General features: G+C 35.5%; 1 pseudogene; it reads left to right on the top strand.

Moving 5' to 3' along the window:
* Positions 1-1,607: 1,607 nt before the first annotated feature.
* LOC113078407 (voltage-dependent R-type calcium channel subunit alpha-1E-like) overlaps positions 1,608-15,072 on the top strand; it is a 39,771-nt pseudogene continuing 26,306 nt past the window's right edge.

Below are 15,072 nucleotides of genomic sequence, written 5' to 3'. Positions count from 1 at the left end.
GAGCACCAAATCAACATATTAGAATGATTTCTGAAGGATCATGTGACATTGAAGCTCAGAGGGCCAATGAGTTCACAGTGGGCTTCTCAGAATGATGACGTAGAAATAGAAACTATAAACTATTTTTCCACGCATTTATTCTCTGTATATCTCCTAATCACTCTTTTCTCTCTCTCGTTCTCCAAGCTTTCATTGGATTAAAATGCAATTCATTCTTGTTGCTCATTGAAACTGTATCACATTCCATTGCCGCTACTTGCACTGCTATTTTGAAATATATTCCAGCAAAAAGTAGAAGTAGACTGAGAGAGCTTGAAAAAGAGAATTTGCTGATAAAGTCGCTGAAGGTAATGGCGATACCTGTGATCCTGTGGCTGGACTATTCAATATTGCCCGATTTCCTGAACTTATTTAGAAACGGTTTTGAAGAAATATTGAGTATCGTGTGTCATGGTGGGTACAATGAAAGGATGTTTGTGTAGTCAGTATTGATTGCACGAATGCATTCAGCTGTATGTAGAGAACACTGATGGCTCAGAGACCATATTAACTCTGAGTACTGACTTATGGCAGACAGGAGAGAGCCTGTTGCCACGGATACCGTTCTCTCTCTCTCTCTCTCTATCTCCCCCACTGTCTCTCTATTGCTCTTTCTCAGATTGCAATGGCTGTAGTCTCTTTTTCTCTCTATGTTCCTCTCACTCTCTTTTGCTCCTTGCAAAAGCTAAGATTATGTATCCACCTATTAAGTTACCAGCAACACATTTTTTAAAGAAATACTGTGATATATGGCAACATTATAGCCAAAAAGAAAGGCACACAAGAGAGAGAGACTTTCTCAGAGGTCTGCCTGTTCTATTTGTACTGAACTTCTTCTATATTAAGCAGATTTAGGCTCTTTTATTTACTGTTTTTTTCCATCCCCACACACACTGGCAGATATTGCCAGCTGCCAACATTGCAAAATATAACATTTCTGTGCACATGCAAATCAGAGGCTGACTGTGAACTCACAACCAACAGGGGTCCTGAAAACACCTTGTGAACTGCTGCTCTCTTTCATTTGACAGGACAAGGCATTGGTCTTCATGCACTTGTTGGCTGTGTGTGTGTGTGTGTGTGTGTGAGGGAGAAAGACAGCAGATCTTTTACACATGGACACTGAAACATGCTTTAGGTGTCCCTCCAACATGAAAAACCAGGAATTATTAGGAAGTACTTTTAATATTTTGGAAGTTTCTATAGTGACTATAGGTTTTTTTTATTTTTAAATGACAATCCATAGTGTTAAATTGTCAGATTTGTGAGTGAATCATTATCTCAAGTCGTTTCTTTTTAATTCAAACAGGTTCACAAATCAAATAGGCTGTTTTATTAATGTACTATTAGGACTGAGGAACTAGGATTTTAATAATTCAGTTGTGTTTTTTTATGGTCAAATATAAGTAATGACAAATGAAAAGTTGTTATATGCTAGTATGTTATATAGTATGTGCTGTTTTACTTTTCACAGTGAGCACAGTAACAGGGTGTGATCTTGTGTTAATATGCATTCCAATGGCTAAACATCAGTTTCACAATCTGTCTCAAGTACTCTTCCTTAACATTCTTCCTCAACTCCGTTTGAATATATGATCCTGGCCACCATTATTGCCAACTGCATCGTCCTGGCCTTGGAGCAGCACCTGCCTGGAGACGATAAGACACCCATGTCAAAGAGACTTGTGAGAAAACGCCTACAGTCTTAAATATACATATATAAACTACACATGAAGCATTGCTATCATTGTCTCCTCTTTCAGCTAATTTTAATCTCAAGTTTTCATTTTTCATTTATCCAAATCATTTGTTAAAAATGAATCAATTTGGCCTAGTTATCTACTTATTTGCATTTCTAGCAGTGTGTGTAATGAGACAACCTACTATTCTGGATCATGGTCTAGAGACCACAGTTATTCTTTAAATGAATTTAGTACGGCCCTCAAGTATAGTGTGCAAAATAAGTTTCTTGTGCACTTCCTCATATTATTTGTTCTTGACAACTTTATTCAGATTGTAGTTTCCCCCACTGAATCACTCACCAATTCAAAGAGTGTTTCATTACTATTTTACTTCTGCTCTGCAACATATTTCTGAGGAGTGCTTGTTTAAAAAGATGCAAGTAGTGGCACTTTTTAACTCAGTAAGTAAAAACTAAATTAAGGATTAATAATGATTAAATCTTAATAATTATATTGTTGAATCGAAACATTCAAAATCTGATGAGCACCCTACCTAGATGGCATTATTAGGTCAAGTTTAAATTATAGCACCCCCCCCCCCTTTTTTTATAGGTAGCTTCTGTTGTCTTACACCCAATCCATTCTCTGTTTTTCAGGAAAAAACAGAGCCCTACTTTATAGGAATGTTTTGCTTTGAAGCTGGAATAAAAATCATCGCGTTGGGATTTGTATTCCACAAGGGCTCATACCTGAGAAACGGCTGGAATGTCATGGACTTCATTGTTGTCCTAAGTGGGTGAGTAACAAGTGCTACTATCTTCTGAATGACGCTGGTTTTACTGATTTTAACCTTCACTGGTTATGAATTCAGTGCATGTTTATTCCACCTTTGCTTGCAGATCAGAGTTAGTCAGCTGGAATCTTTTCGATAAGTTTCCTGCACTGTTGAAAAGGAGAGTTGCTTCTTTGTGGGCGATATTCTGCTTTGGCAAGATGTGCACAACACACGGTTGTGGATTTTACTGAAATTTACTGGACTTTTGCCTCATTTTACCTCATAAAACTCTGCTTGATTGAATCATCTGGGGAGAGTGTTAACTTTCAGGCCAGACTGAGTGGAAAAATGAACAGACCTTGAAAACACTCTATCACCAGAACAGGATATTGCTTTAGCGCTGTTCAAAACAAAAGTGTCAAGAAGTGCTCTCCTCAAGGGAAGGCTGCTGCAGCTTTCATTTGCAGAGTAAACCACAATTTAGAAGCTGGGTCAGTGGCCATTTTACTCAAAATGCTCAGTGCCGTAATGTTTTTCATCTGTTTTTTTAAGAGAGGGCAGCTATCTAAAAAAGAAAGAATGAAGAGAAGAAAGAAAAAAGCAGACACACACATACACAGTGCAATGTAATGATACATATTAAATATTAATTGCTGTCATAGTGTTAAAGTACAAAGGGAGATGGGCTTCTTAGAGAATTTTACATGATTCCAGCTCACTTTCATTATTGATGAGCCCTGGAACTTTGTCTGGATTAAGAGAGAAAAAAAAATGTGAGAAAGACTTTAACCTCTTAACCCCAATTTCTCAGGGGCCTGTACAGTGTTTACTGAAACCTGGCACGCACGCACAGCTTTAACAACACACACAAAACACCCTTATATACAGGGGTATCTCAATAAATTAAAATGTTGTGGAAAGTTCATTTATTTCAGTAATTCAACTCAAATTGTGAAACGCGTATATTAAATCAATTCAATTCGTTAGCATGTGCATTGAATATATTTAATACATGAGTTTAACAATTTGAGTTGAATTACTGTCCATGACATTCTAATTTACTGAGATGCACCTGTACACTTCTGTGCCTGTAAGTCAGGACAAAGTTGGTTCTACAAATATTCATCTGCAGCATGATATAATCATTCTACAGACATCACAGTAGCAGCACTGAGGTCTCGTAATCATAAGGTTCAGAGAGGTTGAAGTGTAATTAATTTGATGACTGAGAGTCTGAAAACCCTTTAACGTGACTCATATCAAGAAATTTCCTCAGCATGTTTCCTACATAATTCAGTTTCTGTTTGGCCCCCCCAGTTCCAAATTGGTCATCTGTGCCTACACTACTGTAAATTTACTACTGATTTTTTTTTTTCTTATGGTCACCAAGGCTCCATTTATTTTATTACAAATATTGGTAATATTGTAGAGTAATATCACTATTTAAAAGTTTTGAATGTAAAAATGTTGTATATGTTTAAATTGGGTTTATTCCTGTAATAGTAAAGCTGAAAAGCAGGAACCTTTTTTGCTGCTTACTCTTTTATAGAAAATGTATATATATATATATTTTTTCAGGGTTCTTTGATGAATAGAAAGTTTTTATATATATTAAATGTCAAATACTTAACTATCACTTTTGATCAATGTAATGGATTGTTCCTCAATAAAAGTATTACATTAAAAATTCTTACTGATGATCACAACTGATAATTTTTTCATTCATTCATTAGACTGATTCTAACCAATAAGATCTGTTTTTCAGATTCGTTCTCTAAACAAAATTCATTTGTTCATTAACTGGGCTGTATGGTCATACAGCATGTTTTTTTCTGTTTGCAGCTAGTGTAGACAATGCAGTAGAAAGACATTTTGTATATTTAAAGTCTTTGTGTTAATTTTTTCTCATCACATTTTGACTACAAGCTAAAATGAGATTAAGTAGCAGCACTGCTGAATGGTGGTAAAACATGTAAAAAGTGATTGTACTATTTATGAATTTCTATAGAATATCTGTTGTGTATATGATGATGATTCTTTTCTTATGCCTTTGTCATTGTGTTGTACGTATTGTTACTGTATTTGCACAAAATTTGTGTGCTGCAAGTACCCACATAATGATATTCCTGATTATCTGGTAACCTTTGGTTGATGAGATGAGAGTTGAAATTGATTGAACTTTGAGTGTCATGTTACCACACTTGACCTGTGTGCAAGGTGTTGCCCTTTGATTTTTAGATTATATAATTTTTCTGATGGAACAAAGGTGTAAAGTCTGTAGTATTTTGCATATGTGTAGACTAAATATAGGCAGTCAGATCTGCACAAGTTTTCTCTGTTCCGTTTACTTGCACATATCTTGTCTATGTTCCTCCGTCTAGATGAAATGGCGAGGCAGTATTTCATCAAAGCCTTGCACCCTCATTAGGAGTTGAGTGAAGATTATAAGATCTGGTGGTATCAGATGAGTCATAGTAGCTCATTAGATTTTAATGAAGTCATGTGCACAGAGAACAAGGAGAAAGAACAGAAAATGAATGATAGAGAGAGAGAGAGAGAGGGTGGAAAGCTCATCAAATATATGACATCATTGTTACTACATAAAAACTGAATTGAAAATTGATGGTAATTGCAGTTATTATTTTCTATTTAATAATTTTAAGTCATTATTAAATAAACTGTTGTACAAGCTTGCAACAGTGGCATGCCAAGTAATTGACTACAAATGCCTTTTATCTTACTGAATGCATTGTTTCAGGACATTATTTATTAGTTGAAAACATAAAGCAAAAAGAAAAGCATTTCGGTTATGAAGGCAAACTTCATTTTTATTTGAAATAATGTGGACTAATAATTCATCCACCATAAGACCAGGAATCTATTGTTTTTAGGTTTTTTAAGCACATACTGCCTAGTTCATCCAAGTACTCAGCATTGCATTGAAGCATTTGTTGACACTAAATTCATGTGTACTTGTGTTCTTTCCAGTGTCGCTGCATTCACAGTTATCAGTGCATGCGGGCGTGTTTTTGTGCTAGTTATCATTCCTCTGCTCTTGACTGTGTCTTAGCAGCATTGTGTACAGGAAGTACAGATTAGCGCAGTATGGTGGCATGGTGCAGAAGTCTGATTGTATAGTCGCTGTGAGTAGGTGGATAAATGGGTTGCCAGTCCTTCCTTAAAGCCTATTATCGGTTGGCTCAGGACTCCAGTCATTTAAATGCAAATGGTGTCTTGGCAATCTAAGGTCTGGTTGCAAGTCAACATCCAGCACCCAGTATCTTGGGGAATGAGAGGACCTCATCCCTAATGGCGTTAATAAGCACTGATGTCTACTAGTCACCCGCCCCCTCTTTAAGCTGTGGGCATGTGGCATGGTGTACTCCCCTCGCACGCTCTATCTGTGTCTCTCCGGCACTGCCAAACATGTAGAGCTCTCTCAGAGAATCTGATAAGCATCCTTCAAATCCACCAGCATTGGTCTGTGCTGCCAACTTAATGAAAACGTGCATACGTGACAGTAGACATGATTTCTTTGGATGTTGAAAATGATAAATTCCTCTAGTGCACAAGCAAACAGCAGTACTAACAACAGTAATTTTTACTTTAAAACATATTCTGTTCATGTGTTCAAGTGTTGATATTGGATGTATTGTTTTCCCCATTAAATTAGTTTTTAGGGAGTCATTACTTTTAAGAAGTGGAATTTGTAGGCTTATTTTTTTTTTTTGAAGTAATTAAGTAATTAAGTAATCTAAAATGTTCCAAATTGCAACTGAGCTTTTAAGGAAGCAAAAGTGCATAATTAGATAATTTATTTTTGATATTTTGGAAGAACAGTTATTCGGAGTAGTTTACCTACAGTGATTTGCTGAATGAGCTCTTTTATGTGAATAACATAAAAAAGTTTTGTTTACCAAGAATCACTGACCAAGATATCAACCAGAGAAATTAAATGTATTTTGACTAAGTTTGTAAAAAATATAACTGGGTCAAACACTTAGACAGTAGTAGGCAGTAACCATGTTGTGTGAACTTGGCTTGCTGGAAGATTTACATTTTAAATAATTCCCTGCCAGACTTGCTGCTTGGTGCTGTTATATGCCATTTTAACTCAAATAGTCAAAGCTTGGCTGTTAGCATGGCCCTGTTAGCTCCAACTGGCCACATACAATAAGTACACCAACTTGTACACTATTGACTGCTATAAAAAAAAAATTGGTTTGTATTTTGAACCGCAGAATCTGCAAATTGTTATGAATAACTGTAAACCTCTGTTATGTAAAATAGCTTATTCATGCCAGTACAAAATAAAACTCTCTTGTTGTTGTTTTTTTTTTTTACTGAAATTTTGCAGATACTGTAGACTATGATTAGCATTAGCATGCTTTTCTGGATTTCATCAAAATTCCTACTGTCATTGTACTGTTGACCCTGTGTTCAACATTCATATCTACCTGTTATAATTAGATTAGAAAAGCAAAATCACAGTGTCGGAAAAACACACTAAGCTCCAATTAATGCTAGGTTATCATGCTTGGAGACAGGTAACAAATGTAAACACACATCCTAATGAGATTGTGTGCCTGGCCTGCTTCACATAAGCCCAGCGGTAGCCTAATTCTCATAAACAGCTGTTGATTAATTGATTAATAAGTTTAAATCTATGCTCCCCATCTCCCTGCAGTTGTTTGCTGTAAAGAAACTGTGGTGTGAGCCTACAATAATTTCTACTTTTGGCGAGCAGGCAGAAGCATATAGGATCTCTCCCTCCTGACAGGAGTTGAGTTCGTTTGCCGGGAGCCTGTCGCACCACGGAAGGTGTCCACCCTCTGACAGGACAGACAGCTGTCATCCGTGCAAGGCCTCAATTGATCTAGCAGGGCTTTACACCCACGCTATTTTTAAGAAGCGCTAGGCTCGAAGGGACTGTGCAGTAATAGTGGGAGCTGTGTGACGTTAGAGCAGGGAAAAAGGGTTAGCCTTAGTTTTATCACAGCTCATCTGTCACAGGCTTACTGGAAGAAACCCTGCTGATATATCCATAATGAGGAGCATATAGAAGACAACATCAACTGGGCTAGTAGACAACACTAGTTTGCAGAGAGAAATATAGTTTGCATGCTTTTTCCCATATTTCTGCGACACACTGAAAGTATGTACTTCACTGGTGATGGGAAGGTACACACTTTTGAATATGTAGTGGCAGTGTTACCATGCTATTTTTAATGCATTAGGATTTAGGATGCATTAATCCAATTCTTGCATTTACAAGACCACTTATGAAAACATGCATGTAAGATAGGCTTGTGTGTTTGATGTGCACATGTTTTGTGTGTTAATTATAGTGCCTGTCTGCTAGCAGCTCCTTTACTAAGCCACATGACTAGCACAATACAGCTTCTTCTGGATAATGCGTTCACACACTCTATCATTACCTCAGCTGCTGATGTAAGAACAGCAAGCTCGAGTCTTGACTATGAGACGCAGATGCTCCAATGAACAGGAACAGTGTGAAACTCCATGTCACCCCGAACCCTGAACTGTTGTTACTTTAAAAATAATTTTTATTTTCCATGTTATCAAACACTTTTGTACAATTTTGTTTTACACTTAGAACAATTTATTTTGTTAATGACAATATTTCATTCCATTTCTGAAAATGTGTAAATATATTGCAGTTAAGGCTGTGCAAAAAATTGAATGTGATTTTCATGCGCATTTCGTCAGAGCCGTAGTTCACTGACAAGCTACACAAAATCATGTTCAAAATCGCAGGAGATTCATTGTGGATTATGAACGCGATTTTGTGCAGCTTGTCAGTGAACTATGGCTCTGTAAATGCCACTCCATCTGAAAGCACGTGCTGGCGATTTACAACTAATCACAGGAGGGGCTGAAAAGCACAATTGATTTTTTGCACAGAACCTAATTGCAGTTGTATGTTTTGAAACAGTCTTGCAATTGCAATCAGAGAGTGACCACTCTTAACTTCTTTTATACAGCTGCTTTTTATAACCAAACTCTTTGCCAGATATATGCATTGCTCTAAAAATACTCTCTACTGCATGTCTTGTCTCAATAATTTTGACACAACTGTTGTATAGATAGTTGATCTTTAAAGACTGCAGGCATCCAGTTGTCATTCAAATGCTCTGAACCAATCAGCTGTCAGCTTGATTGATGTATATGGACAAGGTGGGTGGTCTGAGCAAAAGACCTCACGCCCTGCGGCTTTCTTTTGATGTATTGGTAATGTTCCATATGGTGCTCCAGGATCCTACAATATGTTGATATCAGGAGAGGAATGGTTTTAACTTTTTTGCAGTTTGGTTTGTATCACAGTTTTAGAGTAACTATTTCGGTACGGTTCGATATGTGCTGTGTTAGCTAAAAATTATACTGTAAAATAAAAATGAAGAAAATAACAATAATCTATCTAACTACAAGCAACAGCGCAAATAAATGTAATAGAGTAAAGATACAAATAAAAGAAACTGATATTCAGTTTTCTTAGGTAGGTCTAGCATTAGTTTTTAGGTAATCAAATGTAAAACAGCATTGCATATTTGACTGTATAAATTCAATATTAACTTTTATTAAAGTTACAGAAGCTATTCAATCAAGAGCAGTGAGTAATTTCTTTGTTGAATATTAACAAAGTGCTGTCACTTTAAGAGAACACAATGATCCAGTATGTCTATTGTCTGCTATAGGATATTTACCAAGACAGGCATTTTGACATGATTTTTGTGTTAATTTGTCCATTCAGAGAGAGCTTTATATTTGTGCACGTTCTGAGATGCAGGTTTGCGTGCTTATATACTATTCTCCACTGAATGATCTGATCAGCATTAAAGGGGTTACAAAAAAGGCAGATTCATTCATTCACAAAACACATCTGTGTTTAGCTCGGAGACGTGCAACAGTTCTTCTTTCGCTTTGCTTAGATTTTTTTCCCCCAAATTCCATTATATAATATAGATACTGATCTATATCACTGTAAAACTGAACAGTAAAATGTATTAAATGAAATTAGATAATTTCACTCAAAATAAAGTGAATTGGACTTAATTAAAATAAGTTCTGTAAACCTAAAATGTTGTTGTAGTAAGGTGAGCTTAAAATGATTGCGTTTTCTAGTTCCCAGTTGGGGTGGGCGATATAGCCTCAAAATTATATCACAATATTTCAAGAATATTTGCGATAACAATATTTATGATAACATAGTAAAAAAAACACAGAACTATGTTTTACTGGTGATTGCAGTTGGCAGGCATTAGCAATTATTAGTGCAAAATGAAAGGCATTTTCAGTCATTTTCCAATGAGCTACTCTCATCGATTACAGACTACCTAATTTGAATTGTAAATCTATTGTCATAAAGTGGCAGCAGCAGCTGTGTGTTCAACTTGAAGCAGACCGATCGGTGTACAGGGCCATAGGTGGAGTTTGCGGGGCTCCGGTGCAGGTTTGACTGGTGGGCCCTGTTTGAAATTGTGCAAATAGTACAGATAGACAAATATAAAAATTTTAAGTTTGTAACTGTGTCCAGGGACAGCATGTAAATAGCATTGCATTGTCTTTACTGTATAAATTAAAAATAGATTAATTCTTGTTACAACTACAAAGTAATTCAGTAAAGAGCAGTGAGTGGTTTTCTCCCATTTCATTTCTTGAATTAACATTAAGGACACTGACTGCAGCTAGTAAATTAGGTGCAGTCACTATAATACATACAATAAGATACAAATAACATTTCTTTCGCAAATTTTCTACTTTTACTTAAGACATAACCGAATATTTTTTCGAGGATACTTTCGAGGTGAAAATTTTCAAAACTCAACTGGGGTGTAGACAAGGCTCTCTGCATGCACACTGTATGCATCGAACAGCGCACAGGTGCTGAATTAATCTTTTCATGTCTTTTTGTGCTTATATATGTAAACTGGCGAGGTGTATTTGTTCGTTCAGGCACAGGAGGAAGCGAAGAAGAGCTCAGTTTGGTGTATGCTTGGCTTTCCGTGTCTGCACCGAACTCAGCGTGCAAGCTCTCAGTTGTGTTTTCTGCATCTTCTGTTTGTATGCTAAAACTGTTTAAAATGTTTAAATTGGCATGGTTTAAAACACAATTGCAATAGATACATTTAAAAAAAAGTGGTGTGTGGTGGTGGGGTGGGGTGGGGGCATAGGTGGTGTTGGCACAGTGGTTAACCAAAAAAAATAAAAATGGCACATCATGCCGAAAAGGTTGCCGACCCCTGGTGTATGGCAACATGTTGAACCAATATTCTCTTGAGGCCTTTTAAAAAGCAGACTGAGATCAGTGTGTTGCAGCACACCATTTGGGAATCTTATTCATTTCAGTGAATCAGTTCATTTGGACAGTTGGACCTGTCAATGAATCAGAAAAAAATGTCCCCAAAGTCCATGAGTAATATTTAACACTATTTCATTGTTCAGATTTTATATAATTCTACTGTTTTTCATTTAACCATGGATTGTTTTATTTTCTTAGTAAAACGAATTAGCTCTGGAAATTGATTCTAAATGATAATGAAAAACAGAGATGTTACAAATAGAGAGCTAAATGAAGGAATTAGCAAATAAAATGGATGCAAGAACATTCTTTTCTTCAGGCTAATTTCTACTCTCTATTTTAAGTTCCTTCAGGACAACGACCTGTTCTGGTGCTTGTAATTTCTCCTTCACTGGCTTGGCACACTGACAGGATAGGTAATAACTGGCTGGGACACTCTGTGTCTGTCTAATCATTTTTTCTCTCTGTCTGGTAAAGTGAGCTCCTGTGGAACAGTAATGCGGTCAACAAACCTGGAACTACTACTACATAGCTGTGCAAGTATAGAAATGTAATTAACACCCTTGGAATGTGCCAACCAATCAGGAATCTAGCATTTCTGTAGTAAAATGCATTTATGAAACCATTCATAATACAGTTAGATTCTAATTATAGTAACAATTATATGATCACACCAATATTTTAAATAATATTCACTGTAATCAACAGGAAAGATTGCTATGGTGAAAGTAGGGGGGTGTGTCCTATAACCAGATGGAGGGAGAACTTCCCCTGCTGCTGTGTGAAGCTCCAGTGACGGTGAAGGAAACATTTGAACCTCAGATGATGTTTAAACTAATACACATTTCATAAATCAAATGAAGGTTGGGTGGGCATCACTATAAATAACAATATCTGGGGTAAAGCACACATTAATTTATAATTAATCTGGAAGAAATAAAATCTAAAAAAAATTTGGTTACTCTCTGAGGGAGGTCTTTGAAATCTTTGAAAACTCTTTTACAAAATACTATGTGACATTTACAGATAAAAATATCTTATTAAAATGTGATGTAGCTGCTCTAAACATCCCAGGTAAAGACAAAATACATGATAACCTGGGTGCATGAAACCATATGTTTATGACTCTGAAGTAGGGCTGCACGATTCTGGATAAATTGAGAATCACGATTTTTTGATCTCATATAGAGATCACGATTCTCCTACGATTCTTTATTATTATTATTACTATTAACATTATCATTATCACAAGTATATAAATTAATTATTTTATTTTGCAAGGATTCTTTAAATTGATCAAGTGTGACAAAGACATTTATAACAAAATATTTCTATTACACACAATTATTGTTCTTCTGAACTTTCTATCAAAGAAACCTGAAAAAAATCTACTCATCTGTTTTCAACATAATAATAATAATAATAATAATAATAATAATAATAATAATAATAATAATAATAATGTTTTTTTTGAACGGCAAAACAGCATATTAGAATGATTTCTGAAGATCATGTGACACTGAAGACTGGAGTAATGATGCTGAAAATACAGCTGCACACCACAGAAATAAATTACATTTTAAAATACATTCAAGTGAAAGCAGTTATTTTAAATGGTAAAAATATTTCAAAACTTTACTGTTTTTGCTGTACTTTGGATCAGATAAATATAGTTTGGTGAGCAGAAGAGACTTTAAAAAAACATTACACATCTTATGGTTCAAAAACTTTTGAATGGTAGTGTATATATAATATATTTAAAACCCCAGTTTTTTTAATATTAGAATGATGAAAAAGTTGTTTAGATCACTGATTCAACGACTCACTCATATCCTACTACACTTGTTTCATTTCTGGATGAATCAGCGTTTTTGAACGATTCTCTTGAATGAAAAATTAATTAATTGACAAATAAATTAAGACACTTGTCGCCACCTATTGGTGAAACAATGCAATCGACACAAACGTTATTTAAAGCGCAGTACTTTCAAAAAGGGATTTGTTATATTTTGATCGCTGCCATATAGACATCAATGTTTATATTTAAACTATAAACTTTATCCCAGTATTTCTGTGATAATATAAATGACTGTAAGACAGATATAATACTGTGTAGTTGAAAAGACTGTTTGTGAAGATGTTTCTTAACCAAACATGGTAAGAGCTCTCTCTGTGTCAGCGGCAGTGCGCGCACGGATTTGAATGATCCGGTAAGACTTTGTCAAAGGTTTAACAGACTCGGGCAATAGTTGTCTTTTAGAAATGAGATTGAGAGGGTGTCTGAATCGAGATCGCGATCTTTTAACGATTAATCGTGCAGCTCTACTCTGAAGTGTTTTATTGTTAATATACTGTTTTCCATTTTTGGCAGTTTAAGTCCTGCAATTTTCAGTTTCTAGCTTGTTCAGTGGCCTCAGTTGTTTTTCAGTTGTTTTCAATAAATGTGCTATTTACTATGGAAAGTCACATCACTGATGTAGGCCATATCTTGCTAAGTCAGTGGTTAGGGCCAAATGTCCAGAGAAGCCCCTTAAAAAATCTTACAGTAATGTAAAAAATGTAAATGAAATTAATTATTTAAATGTATTACATAACTATACAGTCAAACAAATTAAATTATTACATAATTTATACATTATTTAATTAAAACAAAAATAATTTTTAAAAATACATTTTATAAAGAGATTTATGTTATACTGTGAGATAGTTTGTGATCCTCAGGTTAAGTACTGTTTGGCACAGTAAAATGCTCTATATAATTAAATATATGAATGAATGAACGAGAACGGATTTCATTATCAGTTCCGGGGTTCTTTTCATCCAATACAGTATTTGAAGGTTCTTCTTTCTAAGCTAATATGTACATCCAGTACTTCTGCTGTAACAAAAACAAATAAACTCAATATGATGATGTCAGGTAAAGTTGTATCTTTATTTTCAGTGCTCTCTAAAAAGGACTCTCATAGTATCATGCTGCTGTGTAAAATACTGCCTATACTGATTGCTTTATAAGGCAAAATAAATCAAGCAGTTCAGGTCACGAGTTAAAACACCCTGATCGTGCGTCATTAGCACTCATTTGTAATTTATTACGGTTTCAGATGTCTGCTCTGTCTCTTTCTGTCTTTTGCTCTCTCTGTCACTCTCCCTCTTTGTCTGTTTCTCCCTGCATGTTTGACAATTAGTTAAGTGTTTGCTCTTTACTCATGATGAATAATTGATCTACTGGTGACTTAATGATTCATATGCCATCTGTCACAATGTAACGGTTGCATGTGTGAGTCAGGGGCTGATCAAAGAGCTATGTTTCTGCAGCGGACAGAAAGGGATCATTAACGGCAGGGTCTGGCTAAATGACAGAAGGCAGGAAATACCACAATATATACATAGTAAGGGATGCAGACTGCTAAAATGCATATGATATCATCTGAGAAATCTTGAGAGGATTTACACATATTGACATTTGATTTGCAAATTGAATTAGCTGTTTTTTTAAATGGCACAGAGCTCTTACATGGTTATTTAGGTTGGGGTCTGCAAAATATTATGTTGAGCATATTTATTTCTGTTGCTCTAACTAAGGGATTTGAACATTTAACACAGTATTTGCTATGGACATTAAATGGAGATCACTGTACAGTCATGTTGGTTAGGGTTAGGGTTAGGGTTGCTGTGCGGTATTAAAGCTTTAATCGGGATAAAACCATATATTAACAGCGTATTTAAATTATTAGTCAAAAACAAAAAAAAGCACCATTAATATCCATGCTTGCACAGGTTTTGCACGATCCTCTTCAGTAATATTCTCTGCATCTCAGTCCGTCTCAAATTAATAAGCAATACTAACAACGTCTTTGTTTACAACACAACCAGAGCATCGTTTTCTACAAAGTCCATCCTTTGAACAAGTGCAGTCTGCTCTGATTGGCCAGCTGTCCCAGTGCATTGTGGTTGGCCGAACATTGTAAGCACTCATTGGAAATGTTATGCCCCTTCCCATAATCCCAAGTTTCATCTTTCAAAATAAATGTAAAGAGAGTTAATAATGTCTTTAGTTTTACCGTCAGTTCAAGGACAAAAGGGAAACAGCTTAAAGTTTGAAGGTTTTCAGTTTTAACTAATTTAAAGTAGTTTTAAAGTTTTGAAGGCAATGCAACCTATCAGAAAAATAAATAGAGAAATAGATAGATAGATAGATAGATAGATAGATAGATAGATAAGAAATTGTATAATAGCATGTTGATAGCATGATTAGC

The sequence above is a fragment of the Carassius auratus genome, unplaced genomic scaffold (assembly GCF_003368295.1).
Source record: "Carassius auratus strain Wakin unplaced genomic scaffold, ASM336829v1 scaf_tig00025665, whole genome shotgun sequence".
Lineage (NCBI taxonomy): Eukaryota > Metazoa > Chordata > Actinopteri > Cypriniformes > Cyprinidae > Carassius > Carassius auratus.
The sequence above is the reverse complement of the archived record's forward strand: the minus strand, read 5'-3'. Positions and strand labels throughout refer to the sequence as shown.